At 32.5% G+C, this 27666-nt stretch overlaps 1 long non-coding RNA gene, 5 other non-coding genes and 1 pseudogene across 6 annotated transcripts; 1 reads left to right on the top strand and 6 right to left on the bottom strand.

Annotated features, from left to right (window-relative positions):
- Window positions 1-16: 16 nt before the first annotated feature.
- LOC145103334 (U2 spliceosomal RNA) lies at window positions 17-212 on the bottom strand. Its single transcript, XR_013706435.1, has one exon. It is a non-coding gene; the product is annotated as a U2 spliceosomal RNA (small nuclear RNA).
- A 329-nt stretch (window positions 213-541) lies between these two features.
- Window positions 542-685, bottom strand: LOC145103347 (U4 spliceosomal RNA; annotated as a pseudogene).
- Window positions 686-17409: 16724 nt separating this feature from the next.
- On the bottom strand, window positions 17410-17573 carry LOC145103322 (U1 spliceosomal RNA). Its single transcript, XR_013706423.1, has one exon. It is a non-coding gene; the product is annotated as a U1 spliceosomal RNA (small nuclear RNA).
- A 727-nt stretch (window positions 17574-18300) lies between these two features.
- LOC145103335 (U2 spliceosomal RNA) lies at window positions 18301-18496 on the bottom strand. Its single transcript, XR_013706436.1, has one exon. It is a non-coding gene; the product is annotated as a U2 spliceosomal RNA (small nuclear RNA).
- A 4446-nt stretch (window positions 18497-22942) lies between these two features.
- On the top strand, window positions 22943-24352 carry LOC145102696 (uncharacterized). The gene is made up of 2 exons (XR_013706237.1): window positions 22943-23312; window positions 24064-24352. It is a non-coding gene; the product is annotated as an uncharacterized LOC145102696 (long non-coding RNA).
- A 1160-nt stretch (window positions 24353-25512) lies between these two features.
- On the bottom strand, window positions 25513-25676 carry LOC145103323 (U1 spliceosomal RNA). The gene has a single exon (XR_013706424.1). It is a non-coding gene; the product is annotated as a U1 spliceosomal RNA (small nuclear RNA).
- A 727-nt stretch (window positions 25677-26403) lies between these two features.
- LOC145103336 (U2 spliceosomal RNA) lies at window positions 26404-26599 on the bottom strand. Its single transcript, XR_013706437.1, has one exon. It is a non-coding gene; the product is annotated as a U2 spliceosomal RNA (small nuclear RNA).
- Window positions 26600-27666: the final 1067 nt, after the last annotated feature.

Consider the following 27666-nt stretch of genomic DNA (forward strand, 5'->3'; position numbering starts at 1 on the left):
TTTTAGACTAGGATTAGAGGGGTGCGCCACGCCCTGGCTGTAGTGCAACGCTAAGGCGACACTCGAGAGACCCAGCAGCAAGCCTCTGTGATGGACTCTCCCCCATAAAAAATAAGATTAATATCGAGTAGGCCGATGGCCTACATATCAGATATTAAACTGATAAGAACAGATACTACACTTGATCTTAGCCAAAAGGCCGAGAAAGGTATGCTTTTTGTTTTCTTGGGGCTTGGTTTCTATAGCCACTGCCATCTTGTATGTAATCTTCTCTCACCCGATGTGGGAGAGCAAACCTTCATTTTTGCTGATTTAATCTCCCGTATATGTAGACTTCACAAACATCAATGCATTTAATTGCTCAAAAATACTATCCATATTTAATTACAATACAAAAAAAAAATCACATAATTACTAACAGACTTTTTTTTGATTACATGAAAACTGTCTGATTATTAATATTACTCTTAGGCCATCTAATTAGGAGGGAGGATTAGGATATACTAAAGTTTTGACAAACTAAGAATTTTTAGGGCTTCCCAGTCAAAGGAAACCCTTCCAGAAATTCTCGATGGCCAAGGGAGACCCAAGGCCAAAGAGGGGGTTTGGAAATAGTTTTCAACCAGCAATTGACGCGCCTCGGTTAATACCTCATTAGCTGCGTCATTGCCCCAAGCGCAAAGATGCTTCTAATGCTCCTCCACCTCACCTTTTATTCTTCCCTCTCTTTCAACACCTTCTACTTTCCTACCGATGTGGGACTAACAAAACTCTTTAATTTCTTCCAGTCCCTCTACAGAAACGCAGGCATCATCATATACCTACCTCATCCTTTATTTTCAGTTTATAATTGAACTAGATTATGACCCGCGTTAAACGCGGGGAACGAATAAAGAAAATATAAATGTCTATAGTCGTTGAAGGACCTCTTTGTAGACACCATTTTTTGTTTTATTAGTTGAACGACCTTCATCGCCACAAAATACGTTCAAACCTTTTTTACTTGTGACACCGGAAATAGCTATATATAGTTAACCATGCGCAAAAACGGGTCTACGTAAGTATAATCCAACGTTTGACAATGTACTTTCAAAATACATTATTATTTTATGGTTATATTATGAAATAAAATTGTTTATTTTAAAAAATAGCATTTGAAATGAACCACATAAACCCCCTCCCCCCCCCCCCCCCATACACACACACACAATATTACATATATTATAAAACTCTATAACAAAGAAATATAAAAACATTTATGCTTGGTCGATTTAGATATTGCCCATAACTTATTAAAAATGTCAAAATACATAATTGGCACACAACTTACTTGTTATTATGAGACGAATTAAACAATTTAAACAAATGATGATTTTTTATTTTTATTTTATGATAATGATAAAATAATGGAAAAATGAATGTTTACTTTAAATATTTACGGACGTTTGAGTAAGGTCTATGATCTTAAATGCTGAGTATTCATATCTTTCACAAATAACTATTAAATGGTTATTCAAGATGAATTAAAAGTTCATTGCTATTTCTTGCCAATTTAAAAGTATGTTTCGACCACTTTTGCATCAGATAAAAAACATATAGGTTCTTTTAGTATTACTGCAATCCAACTTTCATATAAAATTACTTTTTTTCGCATCAGACCAAACTCGGTGTTTTTAAGCATTATTATCATCCTATATTATACATTCTTGATAGTTTTTAAAAGTTAGTTGTAATTTCTCATTTCTTTTTGAAAGTTCGTTGTTATTTCTTGTTGCTTTTATAAATAAGTTTTAGACTATTTTTTTGTATCAAACCAAATTTGAAGGTTATTTTTGCATTATTACCATCGTATATGTTACATTTCATTTTTATTATTTGAATATAGTTTTTGTAGTTCAAAACCGAGACGAATACAAAAATAATGACTACATATTAACCGACTCTCTATAATGTATAATTAAAAATCAAGACACTATAATCATAATTTATTGATGTTAGTTAATATGTAATTTATTTGGGGATGATGTTAGTTTTTGGTTACTTATTTAGGAAGTATAATATGTATTATGCATTACAAGTGTTTATCTTTTAAATTTAGCATTTGTTACTTTTGAATTTTATTTTGGCTTGAAATAACCATGATCGTCCCATATTTAGTATTTTTCTCTTCTTGCACATTTACTTCCTACTGACTTGCATTCACTAAAACAAGATTTAACATTTTTTTTAAAAAAAACAAATATGAACAATAAAGTATTAAACTCAATGGATATGCTAAAAGAACCATGAGACTTGCCTTTTGTAAGATCAATAATACCAAATTGGACCACTTTCGGCAAAATAATTTAAGAACCGAAAAAAAACCTGATTGCCCAAATATCTAATATCATTATTTAAGTCATAACTTGTTATATGCCGACAAAATTGAAAATTTCAGCCAAAACTCTGTTACATGCCATCAAAGTTGAAAAAAATCTTTTAAAGTTAAATGATGGTATTAATTTAAAAAATTATCTTTCACTTTTTGTTAGATGTATTTTTTTGATGACAAGAGCAATTATCAGTCCAAACATAATCCGTAAAAACCATCATGGCCAAATCATAGACTGCTTGATCAACAAAATAGAATACCACGGTCGTAGATGATAATCCAGTTTAGAACATCTTTTTCTAAAAGATCAAGAAATGGACAATTTATTAAAATCTGATCACGCTGATAAAAGTCATAACAAAGTGACATAGGTTGAATCGATAGTTTACAATAAATATAAAAAATGAAGCCCTATCAGAGATAGAAAAACCTGAAGATGAGACAAAAAAAACATGTAACACTACAAAGTTGCAAACATAAAAAACACATGATGCTAAAAATCTAGAAAAAAAAAACAAAATTTATACATGATTGTGAGGTGAGCGTAGAGAACTTGTGTCAGATTCTTTGAGACATTTCATCAAACACCTAAGGTGTTTGTTCTAATAACCCATATTTTGAATGTAACATGACAAAAAAAAAATCTAATGTTACAGGAAAGTATAGAAATGAACTAAATTAACACGTATTTAGATTATACAAATTATTTTGAACATTGTTCCTTCAAAAATATACTTATTGTTGTTTCATACCTACATACAAAGTTTAATAAAAACAATGTTAATTGTAATTATGCAATTTGATTCTACAATCAAATAAAAAAATTCTATAATACCGTAAATATGATATTCAAGGAAATAAGATTATTCCTAGTTTAGATTCTAACTTCTTAGCCTACTTTTGATATGGTTCATGTATTAATATTTAGAGAAATCGGTAGGAAATGATGTTGATATTAAGTGTTGTATATTGTTATTACCGATAAAAAACTAAGTTGTAGTTTAAATTAAAAGTTCTTTTTTCATGGTAAGTATGTTGCTATAAATTGTAAAAAAAATCACATAGCTATTGCAGTTTGTAGAGGTTGTTGAGTATGGGTCCAAGTTAATAGGTTAAGAATTTAATATGAAAAATTATACATTTTTGTTTTGTTTGACTTAATCTAGACTGAATGATGTTAATCGATTTCATATAAGCTGTGATAAAGAATATCAAAATATATATGAATACGTATTTGATACGGGAACAAAAAATAATCGAAAAAAATATAAAAAAGCGAAAGAAGGTACTGACCTTCTAGTGCACAACGATGAAGGTTTGAAACAGATAATGATGATGGTAGTGATAAACAATAAGAATGATGTTGTAGGAGAAGGTTTGAAGAAAAGCAACGATCGAAAATAAGTGTGAGCCGCAAATTCAAGGATAAATCGTATATGTATGTGATAATTTGAATCTGATTTTTTGATATTAATGGTTTCCTAATAAAAATGGATTTTATATTAATGGTTTGCTAATATAAACGGATTTATATTGATGATAGATATTTAATGCCTTAATTGAAATGGTTTTTAGTAATATGTTTTTAAAGTTGACTATTTTAAAACCTTTATAGCCGAAAATTCAAGATTTAAAATAGGAGGAAATTTATTAAAATTAAATACATTCTATTTCAATGGATTTAAGTTAATTTTGTTTGACAATTAGAAAACTTTTATTGGAATTAAATACATTCCATTTGTGGAAGATGGTGTCACCAATTTGATCTAATGGTGGAAAACATAAGATTGAAATGCAATCAATGAACCAAATTGTTTCAGATGATATCATAAGATTTTTGTTTTAATATATATTAAAGATAACATAATTATTGATATGCTTATTTAAGGAGTTTTTTTAAAAAGAAAAAACTAATCAGGTTTAAATTTTGAAGCCAAAAACTATAAATAATGGAATTAAATTATGAACAATATTAATTAGGGTTCATGATGACATAGATTGTCAAAAGAAGTCTTGAAGGAGATGCTTGCTTCAGTTTATAGAGATTTGTGTGAAGCCAAAACAGGGGTGTGATAATTGGAGATGCAAGGAAGAGGCAATACGCAAATTCTAAGAATACATGAGAAAAAGGAACCACTTTATGGAGCTACATTCTATTATGAACACACAAAACATCAATTGAAGCACAACCTTTGACATGAGGAAGAAGAGGATTAGGGAATTCTGGTTTAAGAGAAAAAACTGAGGAGAAAGATGAGGGCGGTTATTCATGTTTTTGGTCAGATTTATGGAGAAACCGATGTCTCATATATAAATAGAATGATATGCTTTAATTGATAACATAATTGCTGATTTTAAAGATTCTATAATTAAATGTAATTATGCCCGAATTGTGAAATATATTTTTGAAAGTATGAATAGATTCTATAATTAAATATGAATAAATTCTATAATTAAAGATTCTATAATTTAATGTAATTGTGTTTGAAATGTAATTGGTAAATTTAAAGATTCTATAATTAAACCTTTGAATTCTATTTTGAGAAGATGATGTCATAAGATTTTTGTTTCAATATATATTAAAGATAACATAATTATTGATATGCTTATTTAAGAAGTTTGTTTAAAAAGAAAAAAACTAATCAGGTTTAAATTTTGAAGCCAAAAACTATAAATAATGGAATTAAATTATGAACAATATTAATTAGGGTTCATGATGACATAGATTGTCAAAAGATGTCTTGAAGGAGATGCTTGCTTCAGTTTATAGAGATTTGTGTGGCCAAAACAGAGGTGTGATAATTGGAGATGCAAAGAAGAGGCAATACGCAAATTCTAAGAATACATGAGAAAAAGGAACCACCTTATGGTGCTACATTCTATTATGAACACACAAAGCATCACTTAAAGCACAACCATTGACATGAGGAAGAAGAGGATTAGGGAATTATTGTTTAAGAGAAAACTGAGGAGAAAGATGAGGGCGGTTATTCAAGTTTTTGGCCAAATTTATGGAGAAACCGATGTCTCATATATAAATAGAATTATATGTTTTAATTTATAACATAATTACTGATTTTAAAGATTCTATAATTAAATGTAATTATTGCCCGAATTGTGAAATATATTTTTGAAAGTATGAATAGATTCTATAATTACAGATTTTATAATTTAATGCAATTGTGTTTAAAATGTAATTGGTAAATTTAAAGATTTTATAATTAAAACTTTGAATTCTATTTTGAGAAGATGATGTCATCAATTTGATCTGATGGTAAAAATCATATGAACGAAATACAATCAATGGTCTTGATTGCTTCAGTTGTGAATTAAAGGTTCTCTTTTAATAATATTTAGAGATAACATGCAATATACAGTTCTTTAAAATGACAAGTTGTTATTTTTCATTTGTTTTTTATTCCCTGTGTGGGTAACTAATTCAGAATTAACTGACAACCAACGTTATTTGTTTATTTATTTATGGTTCCCAACCCTCTTGTTCTGTTTACAGCTTTTTACTATTCTATATATATATATATATATATATATATATATATATATATATATATATATATATATATATATATATATTATATATATATATATATATATATATATATATATATATGTATCTCTACTGACTGTGATTTTAAGGGAGACGCTGCACAAGCTCTACTTCTTTTTTTCTAGTTATATCGTGTGGACCATTCATTATTAGCCTCCGGAGTGTTCTTTGTTCGGTTGCTTTCCATCGTGACACCAAGATCCAATACCACCACACTCTTGACATTAGAGATGTAAACCCATGGCTTGAGCTAATTAACAAAAAAAGCATATGTTGCCCAACCGCCCCAATCATTTAGAGCATATGGTATGGGCAACGAAACTTGTATTTTTGTTGATGTGGCATCTCATAACATTGTCATAACACCATGAACACCATTTCCTCCTTCATGTTATGGCATATCTTGTTGGCGTTATGACATATTGAAACGGGAACTTTGATTGGCTGTACATTTCTTCTCTCTTTAGTTTTCTCCTCTTATCCGCCTCATAACATGGTCATAACACCATAAACACCATTTCCCCCTTGGTGTTATAAGTTGTTATAACACCATCTCAACGGGCCCATACCTAATGCTCTTAAAGGAGTCCATGCAATGGGAGCCCATCCATTGAGAAGTGGAGTCCTATATTGTTGATGTTGGGATTAGAACCCAATCATCATCCCTTGCTCGTCTTTGTTATGTGATTTATCTCTCATGTGATGGTCGTGTGGCGTGTGTTGCGGGGTAACTACGGAATTTAAGACTTGTACACTCTAAGACCTCATTTTGGGTGACAAATAAAGAGAAAAATATTTTGTATGATGTGTTTACTTCGCTTTTAGGGGGACTGTGGGATTTAAGAAACGACATTCTCGATGAATCTTTTAAAAAGGGTGTGTGGAGAACCAGAGACTCTTTTTTCAAAACAGTATTGTGAAAGCGTGCTATTGGATTTCGGTTAGGAGTAGTAAAATGACTTTGGATTGTTGTACTTGGTTAAACTCATCTAGCTCGAATATGTAAATTGTTGAAATGGCATGTTTTTCCTCGCTACCTTGTGCCTAACTTGGGCTCATTTTTTTCTTAATATATGCCGATTTAAAAAATAAATGTACATAATAGTATCATCCCTCCTCAAAGTTATTATGATTTACATTTTTATATAATATTTTTGGAAATAAGAGTACAGAAGCGTCCATGGTGATAAAAATCTTTAATAAATAAATAAGTATGCTAGCGCATGGAGGAGGTGGGAGATAGACAAACTATATTTCTAGTGATAGATTATCGACAGAAACGGCCGGTCAATATTACGGTGCTTGTTGTGTTCATAAAACATGTAATTATAGGAAATATGGGTAGCACATCTATTATGACACCCGATCACATTTGGTGATGAAATGGAATACCCATATCTTATACAAGCCAATGGAGATACACAATTTCTTAAATAGTAAAAGTAATATTACAATATTCATAATACTATATCCAGTTATGATAGATTATTTCTTGCTAAATGATGAGATAAAAGATGTAATATCCATAAAATTACGACTTTACACTAGTACAAAACGGACCTGTGGCCACTGGTTTTTAAAAAAGGGTGGTCATGGGGGTTTTGGGAATTTGCATCACTAAAGATCATTAATCAAACTTCAGTAATGTTTTAGCCCACATGTTAGCTAAAATCCGTCACCATTGCAAACTATTTTCACACATTTATTCATTGTTTTACATACAAATTGTGACAAATATTAGCCAATAATCACGGAAGATTATTGTGACCAAAAGTATTTTATTATGACATTTAAAAAACATGTGATTATATTTGTTTTATGATAACGATTTAATTTCATATATGTCTAAAATTAATGATTTTGAATATTAAAAAATAACAATATTTGACTATAAATATTTTATTATGACATTTAAAACATGAAACTTGAAATTAAAAGTATGTTACAGTTACATTTTATTTTTTATTTTATCTAAATATAAAAAATGGTAACCATAAAAGAAAAAAAAAAGACATGCGACTATAAGTGTTAGTTTCGTGACAGTGTTGACAGTATTCGGAGGAAGTACAATTTTTTCCGTCATCTATAAAATTTCAATTTTCCCTCTTTACTAAAATTTTATTATATTTTCCCTCTTTACCAAAATTTAAATATTTTTAATTCCCCCTGTCTCAAAAAAAAAATTAGATCTAATCCTCATTCTCTCTTTTTCTCTAGTCGTCATCTTCATAATACTTTGATTCGCTACTTTCTTTCTCATACCCAATGACATACATCATAGCTCGTACCGGAGCTGCTACACTACACAATCGACGTTGTTCATCAATGAACATGTTGACGCCATCGTCCTACCCTTAAGTGATCATTAATTTTGTGTTCATCTTCACCATTCAACCACATAAACAAAGCAATCGATTCTACCGCCTTTCCTTCTCCTCTGAAATCCCTCCGACATCAGACTTTATGATGGGTTTTACATGTATTAACACGGATAAATCATTAACACTTAATAGTATATGCAACCTATTAGATCTATGTAACACTATCGTAGTAACATTCTATTGAACAACAATAAACCTATGAACCCTAGGTACTTTCGAGATTGAAAAACAAGTTAAAAATTACATACCTTTTTTATTTTGTAGTAACAATCAAAAATCCGTTCTTCTTTGATTTGGAAGCTGAAACCACAAGTGTCGTGCCTCTAATTGTTCACTCTTAAACCCTAACAACCAAGGAAACTTGAAGAGAGAGGATATAAGAGATAAAATTTCAGTTATACTCTTGAGGAGTCAAGTGGCCAAAATTTATAGGCTATGAGACTCTATTTATAGCTGACCAAGAAAGCCTATATAACCCTTGATTAAAATAATAATATCTTAGATCAGGTAATTATTTGGTTTCCTATCTATCTCCAAGGGATATTCTAAAAACCTTAGAATCATGCCAGAAACCGTCCACCTCTTATGGGGAAGGTTTTGGAACCCTTTTGTTCAATTATTGAACAATTACAGCTTAGGTCCTTGTACTTTTAATTAATTCAATTAATCCCAAAATTAATTCCAATTAATTTTTGATTAATTCTTAATTAAATAACAGTATTTCTAACTAATATATTATTCTCATAATATATTAACAAATCATTTATTTTTATTTCTAATTAATTTATTAATCATATAATAAATTAATAAATCAATCTATCTCCCTCTCTCTAAAAGGTATCCTATTGAATTACCAGGTTTTAAGGACAACCCAAACGGACTGTGCTACCATCAATTCAAGTATATGCCAATTATAGTAATTACGAGCTTAGACACCTAATCCAACACCTTATCCTCTACCGTTTTTTGTTTCTACATTAACATATTTCATTGATGTTGTTTGTTCTCCAGTGAAATGATTCCACACACAACCACATGTGCTTTTCCCACACCACCATCGATGTTTCTCCCCAACACTACAACCTCTTCACGCTAAGTTCATGCATGGATTTCGATTTCCTAAACACTCTCACCATCACCACCACAACCTCTTCCTCCCTTCTTAAATTTTTGCTGATGAATTGATTTTCATAGGGGAGTTATATATAATCTTCTTATTTCTTGGTCTTTTAACTTCTTTTTTTTCTATGGTATTTTGGTGGTTTATGATTCTAAGTATTTCTTGTTATTTTTTCACCAACTTCTTCAATCTTTGCAGATTCTCTTTCTTAAAGACTCCCACAAGTTACTTAAAATCACAATATTTCTCAATCTGGTGACCGAGTTAACTTGAGAGTACCAATTCATCTCCATCGAGTTTATGTATTCAATTATTTTTGCAGTAGTTGAATATAGGAAATAATCTATTCAAATTCCTACATATTTACTCACCAAAGGCAGATGTTGTGTATCCAGGTTCGTTGTATGAATGTATTTGGTTATTCTTTGTCTTTTATTTCCTTTTGTATTTCTGTATGTCTTTGATTTTAACCTATTTGGATTTAAGTCTTTAGCAATGTCTTGTTTAAAGTTGGTATTGTGATGGATTCAGAGAAGACCGAGTGCTCCATGTTGCTCTCTTAACTCAATTAATAAATTTTGTTTAGTTAGGTTTTATTTTCATTATATTTATCTGTTTATGTTGATGTGAAATTATTGGAGTATATTCGAATGTGCAATTTTGATAACCAATTATCGATGCTTGTTTGTATTTGGTAAATGATGGTTGAGTTTAAAAAAAATAGGCATATGTTGCCCTACCGCCCCCATCTTTTAAAGGTGTCCCTGGAGCCCATCGTTTGATATGTGGAGTCTTATATTGTTGGTGTTGGCTTTAGAACCCATGCATCATCCCTTGCTTGTTTGTGTTATGTGACGTATCTCACATGTGATGGTCATGCGGCGTGTGTTACATGGGGAACTACGGAATTTAAGACTTGGATACTCTAATACCTCATTTCGGGTGTCAAATACAGAGAATTCTTCTGTATGATGTGTCTACTTCGCTTTTATGGGGACTGTGGGATTTAAGAAATTACATTATCGATAAATCCTTTGAAAAGGGTGTGTGGAGAAATAGAGACACTTTTTTCAAAACAGTATTAAGAAATAAAAAAATTTGGATTTTGGTTAGGAGTAGTAAAATTACTTTCGATTGATGTACTTGGTTAAACTCATCTAGGTGGAATACGTAACTTGTTGTAATGGCATGGTTTTCCTCACTAGCATGTGCCTAACTCGGGCTCTCTTTTTCTTAATATATGTCATTTAAAAAGAAATATACATAATAGTATCCTCCCTCCTCAAAGTTATTATATATGATTGACATTTTTATATAATAAAAACTTGCAAAGGAAAGTAGAGAAGTATCCATGGTGATAAAAGCGATAATAAATATATAGATATGTTAGCGGATTGAGGAGGTGGGAGATAGACAAACTATATTTCTAGTGACAAATTATCGATACAAACCTCCAATCAATCTTAAGGTGGTTGTTTTCATGAAACATGTCATTATAGGAAATATTGGTAACATATCTATAATGACACCCAATCACATTTGGTGATGAAATAGAATACCCAGAACTTATACAAGCCAACAGAAACACACAATTTCTTAAGTAGTAAAAGTACCGTTAAAATATTTATAATACTATATTTGGTAACGAGGGATGATTTCTTGTTGAATGAGGGGACGAAAGATGTAATATCCTTAAAATTAAGATTTTACACTAGTACAAAACGGACCTACGGTCATTGTTTGTAAAAAAGGGTTGTCATGGTTTTAGTTATTTGCGTCACTAAAAATTATTAATCAAATTACAGTATTGTTTTAGCAACATGTTAGCTAAAATCAGTCACCATTGCAAACTATTTTCACACATTTTGTCATTGTTTTACATAAAAAACTTGACAAATACTAGACAATAACCACGGTAGATAATTGTGACCGTAAGTATTTTATTCTGAAATGAAAAAAAAAAACATGTGACTATAAGTGTTTAATGATAGTAGTTTAAGTTCATACGAGTGTCTACAATAAATTATTTTGAATATTAAAGAATGACAACATATGACTGTAAGTGTTTTATTATGACATTTAAGAAAATAAAACTTATAATTAAAATTTTTTTATAGTTACATTATAATTTTGATGGTATTAATTTAAAAAATAGTAAAGATAGAAGAAAAAAACATGTGACTATACATGTTTGTATGGTGACGGTGTTGAAAAGTGAAACTAGTATTTTGAGGGATTACAATTTTTTCTCCGTCATCTATAAAATTTTCAATTTTCCCCCTTTACTAAAATTTTAGTATTTTTCCTTCTTTTAACGAAAATTAGATTTCATTTCGCTCTGTCTCTAAAACATTAGATCTAATCGCTCATCCTATATTTTTCTCTGACCGTCGTCTCCAAAACAGTTGGATTCACTACTTTCTTTCTCATACCCAATTACATCCATAACAACCCTTATCAGAACTGCTACACGTTCGACGCCAATCATCAATGTCGACGCCGAAACCACCATCATACCCTGAAGCGATCGTCGATTATGTGTTCATCTTCACCCTTCAACCTCATAAACGAATCCATCGATTATTTCGTCGTTCCTTCTCCTCCGACATCCTCATCTCCTCTGAAATCCCTCTCTGACATCAAACCTTATCCTCTATTGGTGTTCGATTCTACATCAACACATTTCGTCGACATCATTTGTTCTCTCGTGAAACGATTCCACACAACTATAGGTGCTTTCCCACATCACCATCTACACTGCTCCCCAACACCACAACCTCTTTACGCCGGGTTCAGGCATGAATTTCGATTTCCTAAACCATCTCACCATCACCACCACAGCCTCTTTTAGCTTCTTTTCTTTTTATGGTCTTTTGGTGGGTTTACGATGCAAATAGTTGTTGTTAATTTATCACCATATTCTTTAATATTTGTAGATTCTCATACTTAAAGACTCCTAAAAGTTACTCCAAATGAAAATATTTTTCTATCTGGTGACTGGGTTACCTTGAGAGTAATGATTATTCTCCGTTGAGTTTATGCATTCAATTATTTTTGCATTACCCGAATCTAGGAAATAATCTATTTGAATTCCAACATATCTACTATAATAAATGAAGGTTTTTTTTTGCCACATGTTCTCTTCTCCTTCATTTGGACACATGTCATTTTTCTAGAATTTTTAAATTTTCTATTTTCCACTTGTCATTTTATTGTATTTTTCATTTTATTAAAATAAATTTCCACATTTAATGTGTAAGGTAATATATATGTAAAGTATTTATTAGAAAGTGTTTATATATGTAATGTATTCAATACATTAAAGTCTCATTAATTTTAATAATTCAAAAATTTTCTCATTTTCTTATAAATTGAAACTTTTCAAATTGTTAAAATTATATATATATTTTTTTAATTAAACTCATGTAATACATGGGTCTCACGCCTAGTGTAATCACTAAAGGAAGAAGTTTGTGTATCCAGGTTCGTTGTATTATTGTATTTGTTTAGCCTTTGTCTTTTCCTTTTTTTATTTCTTTATATATTTGACTGTCAAGTGTTTAGATTTAAGTCTTTAACATTGTCTTGTTTAAAATTGGTATTGTGTTGATTTAAAGAAAACTGAGATAACTATAACAAAAGGAAATCAATTGAAATAAGGTATTGAGTGTTCGTTGTTGCTTTCTTAACTCAATTAATCGATTTAGTTCATTTAGGTTTTAATTTTATTCTAGTTATATGTTTATGTTGATGTGAAAATATTGGAGTATTTTTAAATGTGTAATTTTGATAACCAATTATCCATGATTGTGTGTGTTTGGTGAATAATGGATGAGTTTAGGTTGTAAAAAGGAGCATCTCTAGTCAGCATTGTTTTTTCTGTATGTAGGTACTATAAATTTATCAGATTTTCGTTATCTCATATTGTTCTTATTACGATCTGATAAATAACGCTTACCATGAGTTTAAATAGATGGCGTGATCATACTAAATTACATGAGTTCCTAAGGTAAATGAGTTTGATAGAGAGATTTATTAGTTCATTTTGTTCCTTATATTGGTTATTATTCCGCATATGGACATGCATATAAGCTAGCTAAAGAGATAAAGAAAAGGGTTGCATATGTTGAATGGTTGAACCCAATATATGGCAGGTAGGTAATCAAATAAATATATTTCCTACTTTTAACTTATTTTAACATCCCAAAGTTAGGTCATAGACTACAAACGACTAAATTAGAGTAAATATTTTTGTAATTTAACTCATTCAATTGTAGTGCATCTAATGTAAAATAACTAAGTTCATTTCAAATATTATAAGATATCAAACGATACCTTACTTCCAAATGTGGAAAGTGTCAAACAACTCAAACTGCAACACTAGGTAATCCATCTGGAAAACTGAAAATTTGTATTAAGTAGTTATGAGCAAATCAAACATTAAAATCTTATAGTACATGTTACCTTATTTCTGAAAATATAAAGAACGTCCAAAACGGAGTTCGTATGAGAAATATAAGATAGTTTTAAGAAAACAGACAGTAAAACACTAGTTTTCTTTAATCGTGTAAAACTGAATCGATTCGTTGAGGCACTTACACACATCTGATGGAAATTCCGAGAGCTTTTTTGGGCTCATGCTATAGCCTAATATTTGATTTCATACTCAAAATATTTTTAGCAAAAATATTTGCGAAAATCGGAAAATCGAGCATTACAAGCTATTTAGACGTGAAACTTTAAATGCGATTTCCTGGAGTTCCTTAACTCGAAAAATTAATCCGATTTGGGTTTTTGAAATCCTTGAATTAAACTCTATCTATCGGCACGTTCGAAAAAAATTTCAACATTGAGACCCCGAAGCACTCGATTATGTGTGTTTTTGGGTATTTAAAGAGTTTAACCTCATGTGGCCCCATATGGATTTGCTAGTAGAAAGAAAAATCAGCTCTTTTCCCCCATCTCTCAAGCCCACGTGCCTTTCTCCGTCCACCATTCCCTTCCTTCTTGCTTACACCCCATCTCCAATTGTACAAGGCCTATCTCCATTTTGAGTGTTTGATTTTATTTGAGAGTATGGCTTCCTTAGGCATGTAAGTGCCTCATTAGGCTATAAATAGAAGCTCATGTCTTCCCTCAATCCTCACAACATCAACCATCATCTCCTCTCTCTAGTTCTTGATCTCTTTCTCTCTAAACTCTTTCTATCTCACTCTCTCAGTTACACACACACACACACACACCACCGTTCCACCACTCTAAACCCACCAAACACCTCCTTAAGCCCCACCACCATCCCAACCCTTCCCCTCGTCGATTTCAGCTCCAAAACAGAAGGATAACCAAAGGCAGCAACTACTCGAAACCCTACCCCTGCCACTTCGTCAGAGCTCATGCCACCGTCAGGGCCGGTCCATTGGTTTTCCATGCCCAGGGCGAGATAAGAAAATAATGCCCCTGTTTTATAGTTTCTAAGAAAACATGGAGGTAAACAAATAAAGAACATGGTTTATTAATCACTTTCCATTAACCGGACCCTTACTCATTTGCGTTTCAAAAGTGGGTGAAGTCAGAGGTTATATATAGGATCAAGACCGAACCTTCAATACTTTTGGTAAAAATAACTATAAAACTAGAAATAGCATAGCCATAATAGTAACAAACTCGAAACAACTACTTTTGCTTATAACACTTATCAAAATCGAATCTGAGTATGTTATATTCTTTTGACTGTTAACATTAAACTACTATTCAAAATAAATAAATAAATAAATAAGCCTTGAGTCCCTTAACACAAATATACTTCGTTTAAAAACATAAAATTAATCACATGTGCCATGTTGCATTTTAATTGACCTTGAAAAACTAGATGCCCTTTCTCATTTCCAAATAGCATCAACAACACTCAATGTTATTCCTTTTTCGTTATTCTCTTTTGTTTTCTTTGGTTTCATCATTGCTCCGGTCCACAATCTAAATAATAACAATGTTAAAACCAAAACAACATAGAAATTAGTACATTAAAAACTAAAGTTGTTTTTGAATGAGGAAAAATATAATTTTAGGACAAATTACAAATCTTCAACTAATGAACTCAATATTCCAGGAAAAATGTAACTAGAAACATAATTAGGAAACAATGTAACTTTCATTTCCAGAAAAATAATTATGAAACAATGGAACTTTCATTTCCAAAAAAATATATTTAATTTACAGGAAATAAAAAAAATATATTAAATTAATGAACTCCATAAATAAGAAAGAAATGAGATTTACCGAAGTAAGAAACAAAAGTCCATATTTCATAAATTTGATTTCCACTTTTCCAGAAATATGAATCATACCTTACAAAAAATTCCATCCCTGCTTCTCAAGTCTCCAAAGAATCTCTCCGACAATCAAGTCTCCAGAAATCAATTAATTAGCAAGACTGCACGTAGGAAATCAAATTAGATAACATATAAAAATAAATCAAAGGAAAAAGAGGATGGGATATTGATTTTTCTATTTTTTTTTTCTTATCTTAAATGCTGGATCCTAGATATTAGAAGCAGCCATGAGTCTCGTCTTGAGTCTTGACGTCTTGAGTCTTAACATCTTCTCAACTCCACCAAACCACTATATGTGATGCATCTGTAGTGAAATCAATCGATGCTCAAGAATCGAAGTGATTCTCGTTTATTGTGCAAGAGTGGCTGGCGTGCATCCGTCTCTCAAGTCTAGCGCCCACCCTATGTGGTTGAACTGATTAAGGAATTCGAGAGCTTTGGGCCACATTTAAGTTTGGGCTAAATTTTATACATGCTAAAAATACCAGGCCTAACATGATGCCACTTCCCAGCTTGCTGCCCTGGGCCTTTGCCCCACTCGCCCAGGTGTTTGGGCCAGCCTTGGCCACTGTGTGCCACCGCCATCAGCCACCTCTTATGGTTGTAAGTAACGTCCACCACCGTCTTGTTGTTTTGTTGTTGGTTCTTGCCCTTCATCGATCGATCAGAAAGCCACAAGACCATTTTGTTTTTTTGTGTGTGCATGGACTCGACGAGAAGAGAAGAGATTACAAACCTCCTGTTAACCAAACATACATGCCAAATAAATGTTTCTAAACCCATTCTCAAAAAATTTACAAATCTAGTCCTAAGCTTTTAAACTTCATTTTAAAATGTCCAAAATTCACCCCTCTCCTGGAAATATTTCAAAACTAGTCCTAACCATTTAAAACTTCATTTTAAAAATGTCACAAACTACCCTTACTTGAAAAATCTATGAATATAAGTCCAAGATTTAAATCTTAAAAACTAAATGACCCATTTGTAGTCCTTATTTGGAAATCATTTACAAACCAAGTCCATTTAATTTATCTAAATTAGTATTGGAACCTATACTTTGGTTAAGTTAACAAATAACCCTCCACATATTAATTTATATTAATATTTCCTTAGGAAACTAAATTTATCATACTAAAGAATGTTTGGATGTGAAATTTGAATGATAAAAGATATTTGGACGTGCAATTTGAAAGTTATTATGCGATGTTTATTAATCCGAATCGGAGAACTGTGATAATAAAATATATTTTAAATAAGAATTTCACGAGATGAACATTGTAACGGTGGACTTAGACATGTTATATTTAAATGGCTAAAGGGACACATTTTTGTATTTTACGATTTCCCCATTCTTACAAAGCCCGGTCCAGATAGAGTAACCAACATAGCATGAGGAGCTCTCATGATTAAGATGTAAAGAGAAAGTTGATATTGAAAAGTCGAGAAAGGAAAAATGTGACACAGAGTTTTGGTCAACACGTTCTTCCATATTTAGACAAAAATCTACACCTTGAACAAATCCTGAAATTTTGAAAGCATCGTATTTTGTAACATATCCTCTTTAATTTTTATTTTCAGATTTAAGTTATTTGAAAAAAATGAAAGAAGCAATAAAAAAGTTCAATGTTGAAACTAGGATATTGGTAGGGGCCGCGCGAACGCAGGCCCCCACTGGCACAAATTATGACATAGGTTCGACCAACTTGGGCCGACCTTAGACAGGCACCTCTCCGTAATGTGCAATGGAGATCACCAACCTAGGCCATGGACCTTCTTGATCGCCCATAGACCCTGTCCAGGTAAGTGAGTTTTCCATTCTCCTGCCCTCACCTTTTATGCAACAACCCAGCTTCTGTTTTCTTTCTTCAGCCTCCAATGTGGGATCAGGTTCACATCATCTATTGTAGTGTTCCATTAGTTCCCCTTTCCTCTGGGCAAAACGCACAGCCAAATGGCAGTTATATAATTGCATTATTTCAAGTGTGTCTGGGCCTGTTAGATCAATACGGTCTCTCCCTCTTAAGAGAATTGTAATCTTTGATTGTGGTAAATGGGAGAAGTCCATTCCAAAATTGAAGATTAAGACAAAGTTGATGCATGCTTCTGAATTACAATGTTTTCTTTGGATCAAATAAATAGTCATAATCAAATTCCACATAATATGCTTATTTGTTCTGTAGTAGTATTACCGATGTCAAGTTATAGATGCAGTGTATAACAGGAACAGTAGTGCGATCAGGAAACGTTGATAAAAGTGATCACCATCTTACTAATTGAGCAGGATCTGTTATACTATATATGCCTTCCGAACACAGGAAAAGCTTGCTTCCTATCTTACTAATTAAAGGCCGATATATATAAGTTTTAAACTTACATTGGAGCTACGGGTGTGCCAAGGCTAAAAAACAATTCCAACCTCTTCTTTGGAATGTTGGATCCTAGTTCGAATAAACTGATAGAAGTATTAGACATAACAAGGTAAGAAGTAAAGTCTTCCATTCAAAACTATTAAAAGTACTTTTAGACTAGGATTAGAGGGGTGCGCCACGCCCTGGCTGTAGTGCAACGCTAAGGCGACACTCGAGAGACCCAGCAGCAAGCCTCTGTGATGGACTCTCCCCCATAAAAAATAAGATTAATATCGAGTAGGCCGATGGCCTACATATCAGATATTAAACTGATAAGAACAGATACTACACTTGATCTTAGCCAAAAGGCCGAGAAAGGTATGCTTTTTGTTTTCTTGGGGCTTGGTTTCTATAGCCACTGCCATCTTGTATGTAATCTTCTCTCACCCGATGTGGGAGAGCAAACCTTCATTTTTGTTTCTACATTATCCTCTACCGTTTTTTGTTTCTACATTAACATATTTCATTGATGTTGTTTGTTCTCCCGTGAAATGATTCCACACACAACCACCTATGCTTTTCCCACATCACCATTGATGTTTCTTCCCAACACTACAACCTCTTCACGCTAAGTTCATGCATGGATTTTCGATTTCCTAAACACTCTCACCATCACCACCACAACCTCTTCCTCCCTTCTTAAATTTTTGCTGATGAATTGATTTTCATAAGGGAGTTATATATAATCTTCTTATTTCTTGGTCTTTTAACTTCTTTTTTTCTATGGTATTTTGGTGGTTTATGATTCTAAGTATTTCTTGTTATTTTTTCACCCACTTCTCCAATCTTTGCAGATTCTCTTTCTTAAAGACTCCCACAAGTTACTTAAAATCACGATATTTCTCAATCTGGTGACCGAGTTAACTTGAGAGTACCAATTCATCTCCATTGAGTTTATGTATTCAATTATTTTTGTAGTAGTTGAATAGAGGCAATAATCTATTCAAATTCCTACATATTTACTCACCAAAGGCAGAAGTTGTGTATCCAAGTCCGTTGTATGAATGTATTTGGTTATTCTTTGTCTTTTATTTCCTTTTGTATTTATGTATGTCTTTGATTGTAACCTGTTTGAATTTAAGTCTTTAGCAATGTCTTGTTTAAAGTTGGTATTGTGCTGGATTCAGAGAAGACCGGGTGCTCCATGTTGCACTCTTAACTTAATTAATAAATTTTGTTTAGTTAGGTTTTATTTTCATTATATTTATCTGTTTATGTTGATGTGAAATTATTGGAGTATATTCGAATGTGCAATTTTGATAACCAATTATCGATGCTTGTTTGTATTTGGTAAATGATGGTTGAGTTTTAAAAAAAAAAAGGCATATGTTGCCCTACCGCCCCCATCTTTTAAAGGTGTCCCTGCAACTGGAGCCCATCGTTTGATATGTGGAGTCTTATATTGTTGGTGTTGGCATTAGAACCCATGCATCATCCCTTGCTTGTTTGTGTTATGTGACGTATCTCTCATGTGATGGTCACGTGGCGTGTGTTACATGGGGAGCTACGGAATTTAAGACTTGGATACTCTAATACCTCATTTTGGGTGTCAAATAGAGAGAATTCTTCTGTATGATGTGTCTACTTCGCTTTTATGGGGACTGTGGGATTTAAGAAATTACATTATCGATAAATCCTTTAAAAAGGGTGTGTGGAGAAATAGAGTATTGTTTTAGCAACATGTTAGCTAAAATCAGTCACCATTGCAAACTATTTTCACACATTTTGTCATTGTTTTACATAAAAATCTTGACAAATACTAGCCAATAACCACGGTAGATAATTGTGACCGTAAGTATTTTAATCTGAAATGAAAAAAAAAAACATGTGACTATAATTGTTTAATGATAGTAGTTTAAGTTCATACGAGTGTCTACAATTAATTATTTTGAATATTAAAGAATGACAACATGTGACTGTAAGTGTTTTATTATGACATTTAAGAAAATAAAACTTATAATTAAAAATATTTTATAGTTACATTATAATTTTTATGGTATTAATTTAAAAAATAGTAAAGATAGAAGAAAAAAACATGTGACTATAAATGTTTGTATGGTGACGGTGTTGAAAAGTGAAACTAGTATTTTGAGGGATTACAATTTTTTCTCCATCATCTATAAAATTTTCAATTTTCCCTCTTTACTAAAATTTTAATATTTTTCCTTCTTTTAACGAAAATTAGATTTCATTTCACTCTGTCTCTAAAACATTAGATCTAATCGCTCATCCTATATTTTTCTCTGACCGTCGTCTCCAAAACAGTTGGATTCACTACTTTCTTTCTCATACCCAATTACATCCATAACAACCCTTATCAGAACTGCTACACATTCGACGCCAATCATCAATGTCGACGCCGAAACCACCATCATACCCTGAAGCGATCATCGATTATGTGTTCATCTTCACCCTTCAACCAGATAAACGATTCCATCGATTATTTCGTCGTTCCTTCTCCTCCGACATCCTTATCTCCTCTGAAATCCCTCTCTGACATCAAACCTTATCCTCTATTGGTGTTCGGTTCTACATCAACACATTTCGTCGACATCATTTGTTCTCTCGTGAAACGATTCCACACAACTACAGGTGCTTTCCCACATCACCATCGACACTGCTCCCCAACACCACAACCTCTTTACGCCAGGTTCAGGCATGGATTTCGATTTCCTAAACCATCTCACCGTCACCGCCACAGCCTCTTTTAGCTTCTTTTCTTTTTATGGTCTTTTGGTGGGTTAACGATGCAAATAGTTGTTGTTAATTTATCACCATATTCTTTAATATTTGTAGATTCTCATACTTAAAGACTCCTAAAAGTTACTCCAAATCAAAATATTTTTCAATCTGGTGACTGAGTTACCTTGGGAGTAATGATTATTCTCCGTTGAGCTTATGCATTCAATTATTTTTGCATTACTTGAATCTAGGAAATAATCTATTCGAATTCCAACATATGTAATCACTAAAGGAAGAAGTTTGTGTATCCAGGTTCGTTGTATTACTGTATCCAGTTAGCCTTTGTCTTTTCCTTTTTTATTTCTTTATATATTTGATTGTCATGTGTTTAGATTTAAGTCTTTAACACTATCTTGTTTAAAATAGGTAATGTGTTGGATTCAGAGAAAACTGAGATAACTAGAACAAAAGGAAATCAATTGAAACAAGGTATCGAGTGTTCGTTGTTGCTTTCTTAACTCAGTTAATCGAGTTAGTTCATTTAGGTTTTAATTTTATTCTAGTTATCTGTTTATGTTGATGTGAAAATATTGTAGTATTTTTAAATGTGTAATTTTCATAACCAATTATCCATCATTATGTGTGTTTGGTGAATAATGGATGAGTTTAGGTTGTAAAAAGGAGCATCTCTAGTCAGCATTGCTTTTTCTGTCTGTAGGTACTATAAATTTGTCAGATTTTCTTTATCTCATATTGTTCTGACAATCTGATAAATAACGCTCACCATGTGTTTAAATAGATGGCATGATCATGCTAAATTACATGAGTTCCCAATGTAAATGAGTTTGATAGAGAGATTTATTAGTTCATTTTGATCCTTATATTGGTTATTATTCCACATATGGACATGCATATAAGCTAGCTGAAGAGATAAAGAAAAGGGTTGCATATGTTGAATGGTTGAACCCAATATATGGCAGGTAGGTAATCAAATAAATATATTTCTTAATTTTAACTTATTGTAACATCCTGGAATTTAGGTCATAGACTACAAACGACTAAATTACAATAAATATTTTTGTAATTTAACTCATTCAATTATAGTGCATCTAATGTAAAATAAATGAGTTCATTTCAAATATTATAAGATATCAAACGATACCTTACTTCCAAATGTGGAAAATGTCAAACAAATCAAACAGCTCAAACTGTAACACTGGGTAATGCCTCTGGGGAAAACTGAAAATTTGTATTAAGTAGTTAGAAGCAAATCAAACATTAAAATCTTATAGTACGTGTTACTTTATTTCTGAAAATTTAAAGAACGTCCAAAATGGAGTTCGTATGAAAAATATACGATAGTTTTAAAAAAACAGAAAGTAAAACACTAATTTTCTTTAATCGTGTAAAACTGAATCGATTCGTTGAGGCACTTACACACCTCTGATGGAAATTCCGAGTGCTTTTCTCGGCTCATGTTATAGCCTAATATTTGATTACATACTCAAAATATTTTTAGCAAAAATATTTGCAAAAATCGAAAAATCGAGCATTATGGGCTATTTAGACGCAAAACTTTAAACGCGATTTCCTGGAGTTCCGTAACTCGATAAATTAATTTGTATGAGTTTTTGAAATCCTTGAATTAAACTATATCTATCGACACGTTCCAAAAATTTCTTGACATCAGACCCTGACGCACCCAATTATGTGTGTTTTTGGGTATTTAAAGAGTGTAACCTCATGTGGGGCCCATATGGCTTTGCTAGTAGAAAGAAAAATCAGCTCTTTTCCCAATTTCTCAAGCCCACGTGCCTCTCTCCGTCCACCACTCCCTTCCTTCTAGAGATGCAAATTTTACCCATCGATTCGGGTACCCGGTTTAGCGGGTAACGGGGCGGGCACGGGCGCAGATTTTTATACCCGCAGTGGGGACGGGTCGGAGACGAATATGACACTATCCGACCCGTTTAAAACCCGATTATATATATATATATATATATATATATATATATATATATATATATATATATATATATATATATATATATATATAGTGTTTATGGAAAATTGATTCGTGAATCACAGTATCAAGACGACGCTTCGGAATTGACTCCTCGTTTCTTCAAGCCATTAACTGATCTCACTCTCTCTAATCTCCTTTTCTAGAATCAAAATTTTTTATTTCATTATAAAAGATGCGGCCACCCTTCGTCTTTGATTCTTAGTTCTTCACAAAATCACGACATCAATCTTTCACCTTCAAGCTACCTTGCTATCATCACCGATTCAGCGCTCATGGAATCAAGAAGTTCCAGCTACATCCCAAAATCCTAAGCCCTAAGTTTTCAATTTTATTTTCTTACCCTCGATTTTGGTATTATCGATTTCTGGTATAATCGATTTCTGGTATAATCGATTTCTTGTATAGTCGATTTCTGGTATAATCGATCCTGGTATAATCGATTTCTTGATTGAATGATTTTTGGTTGTATATGTTTTGACTGATGCTGGTTATAATCGATTTCTTAATCACTAGATTACTTACACTCATTTTTGTTATAATCGATTTCATGACTTAAACTTGATTACAACCATTGAATCTTTTCTCCTGTATCTTATTTGTTACATGCTTTTGATTTTATTTTATTACACTCGATTTTGGTGTTAACCTATTAAACTAATGGATTTGTATCTTTTTTTAGTGATGTTGGTTACAATCGACAACTTAGTCACACGATTTCTTACACTTCATTTTGTTATAATCAATATCATGCCTTCAACTTGATTGCAGCCACTGAATCTTTTGTTGCTTTAACATATTTGTTAAATGTTTTGTCTAGAAAGTAGAAACTTATTAAGTCATGAACCTTCAAATTGACTTTTGAACTCATTTTTTTTATCAATTTGAGTGTTGACTAAAAAACTTATTTGATTGAATTGACTTGTTCAATATCAACATTTTTTTTTCTGTTTTGGTTGTAACTAAAATATGATTTCTAGTAAAACAGAAATCTGATTGTTGCATAAAGTGGAACTGATTTCTAGCAAAGTGCATTGTTTTTACAGTATCTTTTTTACTGCATATATGTAACTGTTTTTTGTATTATCAATGAATTAATCTAATTTCTAGCAAACTACATCTTTTTAGCAGCATCTATGTTCTATCAATCCGATTTCAACCATATTTTTTTGTTTTTTTTGCAGTGACACTCAGGATAGATAACCCCCACAACCAAGTGTTGATGTTGCTGGAACTACAGATGGGCAGGTTGTTAGAGCAACAAATGGACAAGTTATTGAAGTTATAAAAGATGATGAAGCCGGTCCAAGCTTTGTGGATTTTGATATTTAGTTCATGAAAAATTGTTGTTTTTATTTTAGTTATTTAACAAACATGAGGATGTGTGCGTATCTTCTTCTTTTTGTTTTTACTATTTTGTGTACGAGAATGAAGTATGAATTGTTGAATGTTTAGTTATCATGATTATTACTATGTCTTTTTTATATATATATCTCAGATTTATTAAAAAAATGATTGGATCTTTTTTACTTAACGGATATCCATCGGGTTCCCCGTATCCGACGGGTTTTCTTTTACCCGAATCCGTCGGGGATTTGGCGGGTCGGGGGCGGGTACGGGTGTTGGGGTCGGAGTTCGGGGGCAGGGATGGGTATTGTAGTATCCGACAATATCCGCCCCAGTTTGCGTGTGCATGGACTCGACGAGAAGAGAAGAGATTACAAACCTCCTGTTAACCAAACATACATGCCAAATAAATGTTTCTAAACCCATTCTCAAAAAATTTACAAATCTAGTCCTAAGCTTTTAAACTTCATTTTAAAATGTCCAAAATTCACCCCTCTCCTGGAAATATTTCAAAACTAGTCCTAACCATTTAAAACTTCATTTTAAAAATGTCACAAACTACCCTTACTTGAAAAATCTATGAATATAAGTCCAAGATTTAAATCTTAAAAACTAAATGACCCATTTGTAGTCCTTATTTGGAAATCATTTACAAACCAAGTCCATTTAATTTATCTAAATTAGTATTGGAACCTATACTTTGGTTAAGTTACCAAATAACCCTCCACATATTAATTTATATTAATATTTCCTTAGGAAACTAAATTTATCATACTAAAGAATGTTTGGATGTGAAATTTGAATGATAAAAGATATTTGGACGTGCAATTTGAAAGTTATTATGCGATGTTTATTAATCCGAATCGGAGAATTGTGATAATAAAATATATTTTAAATAAGAATTTCACGAGATGAACATTGTAACGGTGGACTTAGACATGTTATATTTAAATGGCTAAAGGGACACATTTTTGTATTTTACGATTTCCCCATTCTTACAAAGCCCGGTCCAGATAGAGTAACCAACATAGCATGAGGAGCTCTCATGATTAAGATGTAAAGAGAAAGTTGATATTGAAAAGTCGAGAAAGGAAAAATGTGACACAGAGTTTTGGTCAACACGTTCTTCCATATTTAGACAAAAATCTACACCTTGAACAAATCCTGAAATTTTGAAAGCATCGTATTTTGTAACATATCCTCTTTAATTTTTATTTTCAGATTTAAGTTATTTGAAAAAAATGAAAGAAGCAATAAAAAAGTTCAATGTTGAAACTAGGATATTGGTAGGGGCCGCGCGAACGCAGGCCCCCACTGGCACAAATTATGACATAGGTTCGACCAACTTGGGCCGACCTTAGACAGGCACCTCTCCGTAATGTGCAATGGAGATCACCAACCTAGGCCATGGACCTTCTTGATCGCCCATAGACCCTGTCCAGGTAAGTGAGTTTTCCATTCTCCTGCCCTCACCTTTTATGCAACAACCCAGCTTCTGTTTTCTTTCTTCAGCCTCCAATGTGGGATCAGGTTCACATCATCTATTGTAGTGTTCCATTAGTTCCCCTTTCCTCTGGGCAAAACGCACAGCCAAATGGCAGTTATATAATTGCATTATTTCAAGTGTGTCTGGGCCTGTTAGATCAATACGGTCTCTCCCTCTTAAGAGAATTGTAATCTTTGATTGTGGTAAATGGGAGAAGTCCATTCCAAAATTGAAGATTAAGACAAAGTTGATGCATGCTTCTGAATTACAATGTTTTCTTTGGATCAAATAAATAGTCATAATCAAATTCCACATAATATGCTTATTTGTTCTGTAGTAGTATTACCGATGTCAAGTTATAGATGCAGTGTATAACAGGAACAGTAGTGCGATCAGGAAACGTTGATAAAAGTGATCACCATCTTACTAATTGAGCAGGATCTGTTATACTATATATGCCTTCCGAACACAGGAAAAGCTTGCTTCCTATCTTACTAATTAAAGGCCGATATATATAAGTTTTAAACTTACATTGGAGCTACGGGTGTGCCAAGGCTAAAAAACAATTCCAACCTCTTCTTTGGAATGTTGGATCCTAGTTCGAATAAACTGATAGAAGTATTAGACATAACAAGGTAAGAAGTAAAGTCTTCCATTCAAAACTATTAAAAGTACTTTTAGACTAGGATTAGAGGGGTGCGCCACGCCCTGGCTGTAGTGCAACGCTAAGGCGACACTCGAGAGACCCAGCAGCAAGCCTCTGTGATGGACTCTCCCCCATAAAAAATAAGATTAATATCGAGTAGGCCGATGGCCTACATATCAGATATTAAACTGATAAGAACAGATACTACACTTGATCTTAGCCAAAAGGCCGAGAAAGGTATGCTTTTTGTTTTCTTGGGGCTTGGTTTCTATAGCCACTGCCATCTTGTATGTAATCTTCTCTCACCCGATGTGGGAGAGCAAACCTTCATTTTTGTTTCTACATTATCCTCTACCGTTTTTTGTTTCTACATTAACATATTTCATTGATGTTGTTTGTTCTCCCGTGAAATGATTCCACACACAACCACCTATGCTTTTCCCACATCACCATTGATGTTTCTTCCCAACACTACAACCTCTTCACGCTAAGTTCATGCATGGATTTTCGATTTCCTAAACACTCTCACCATCACCACCACAACCTCTTCCTCCCTTCTTAAATTTTTGCTGATGAATTGATTTTCATAAGGGAGTTATATATAATCTTCTTATTTCTTGGTCTTTTAACTTCTTTTTTTCTATGGTATTTTGGTGGTTTATGATTCTAAGTATTTCTTGTTATTTTTTCACCCACTTCTCCAATCTTTGCAGATTCTCTTTCTTAAAGACTCCCACAAGTTACTTAAAATCACGATATTTCTCAATCTGGTGACCGAGTTAACTTGAGAGTACCAATTCATCTCCATTGAGTTTATGTATTCAATTATTTTTGTAGTAGTTGAATAGAGGCAATAATCTATTCAAATTCCTACATATTTACTCACCAAAGGCAGAAGTTGTGTATCCAAGTCCGTTGTATGAATGTATTTGGTTATTCTTTGTCTTTTATTTCCTTTTGTATTTATGTATGTCTTTGATTGTAACCTGTTTGAATTTAAGTCTTTAGCAATGTCTTGTTTAAAGTTGGTATTGTGCTGGATTCAGAGAAGACCGGGTGCTCCATGTTGCACTCTTAACTTAATTAATAAATTTTGTTTAGTTAGGTTTTATTTTCATTATATTTATCTGTTTATGTTGATGTGAAATTATTGGAGTATATTCGAATGTGCAATTTTGATAACCAATTATCGATGCTTGTTTGTATTTGGTAAATGATGATTGAGTTTTAAAAAAAAAAAGGCATATGTTGCCCTACCGCCCCCATCTTTTAAAGGTGTCCCTGCAACTGGAGCCCATCGTTTGATAT

This window comes from Lactuca serriola, chromosome 4 (assembly GCF_051521515.1).
Source record: "Lactuca serriola cultivar US96UC23 chromosome 4, Lser_US96UC23_V15, whole genome shotgun sequence".
NCBI classification, from domain to species: domain Eukaryota; kingdom Viridiplantae; phylum Streptophyta; class Magnoliopsida; order Asterales; family Asteraceae; genus Lactuca; species Lactuca serriola.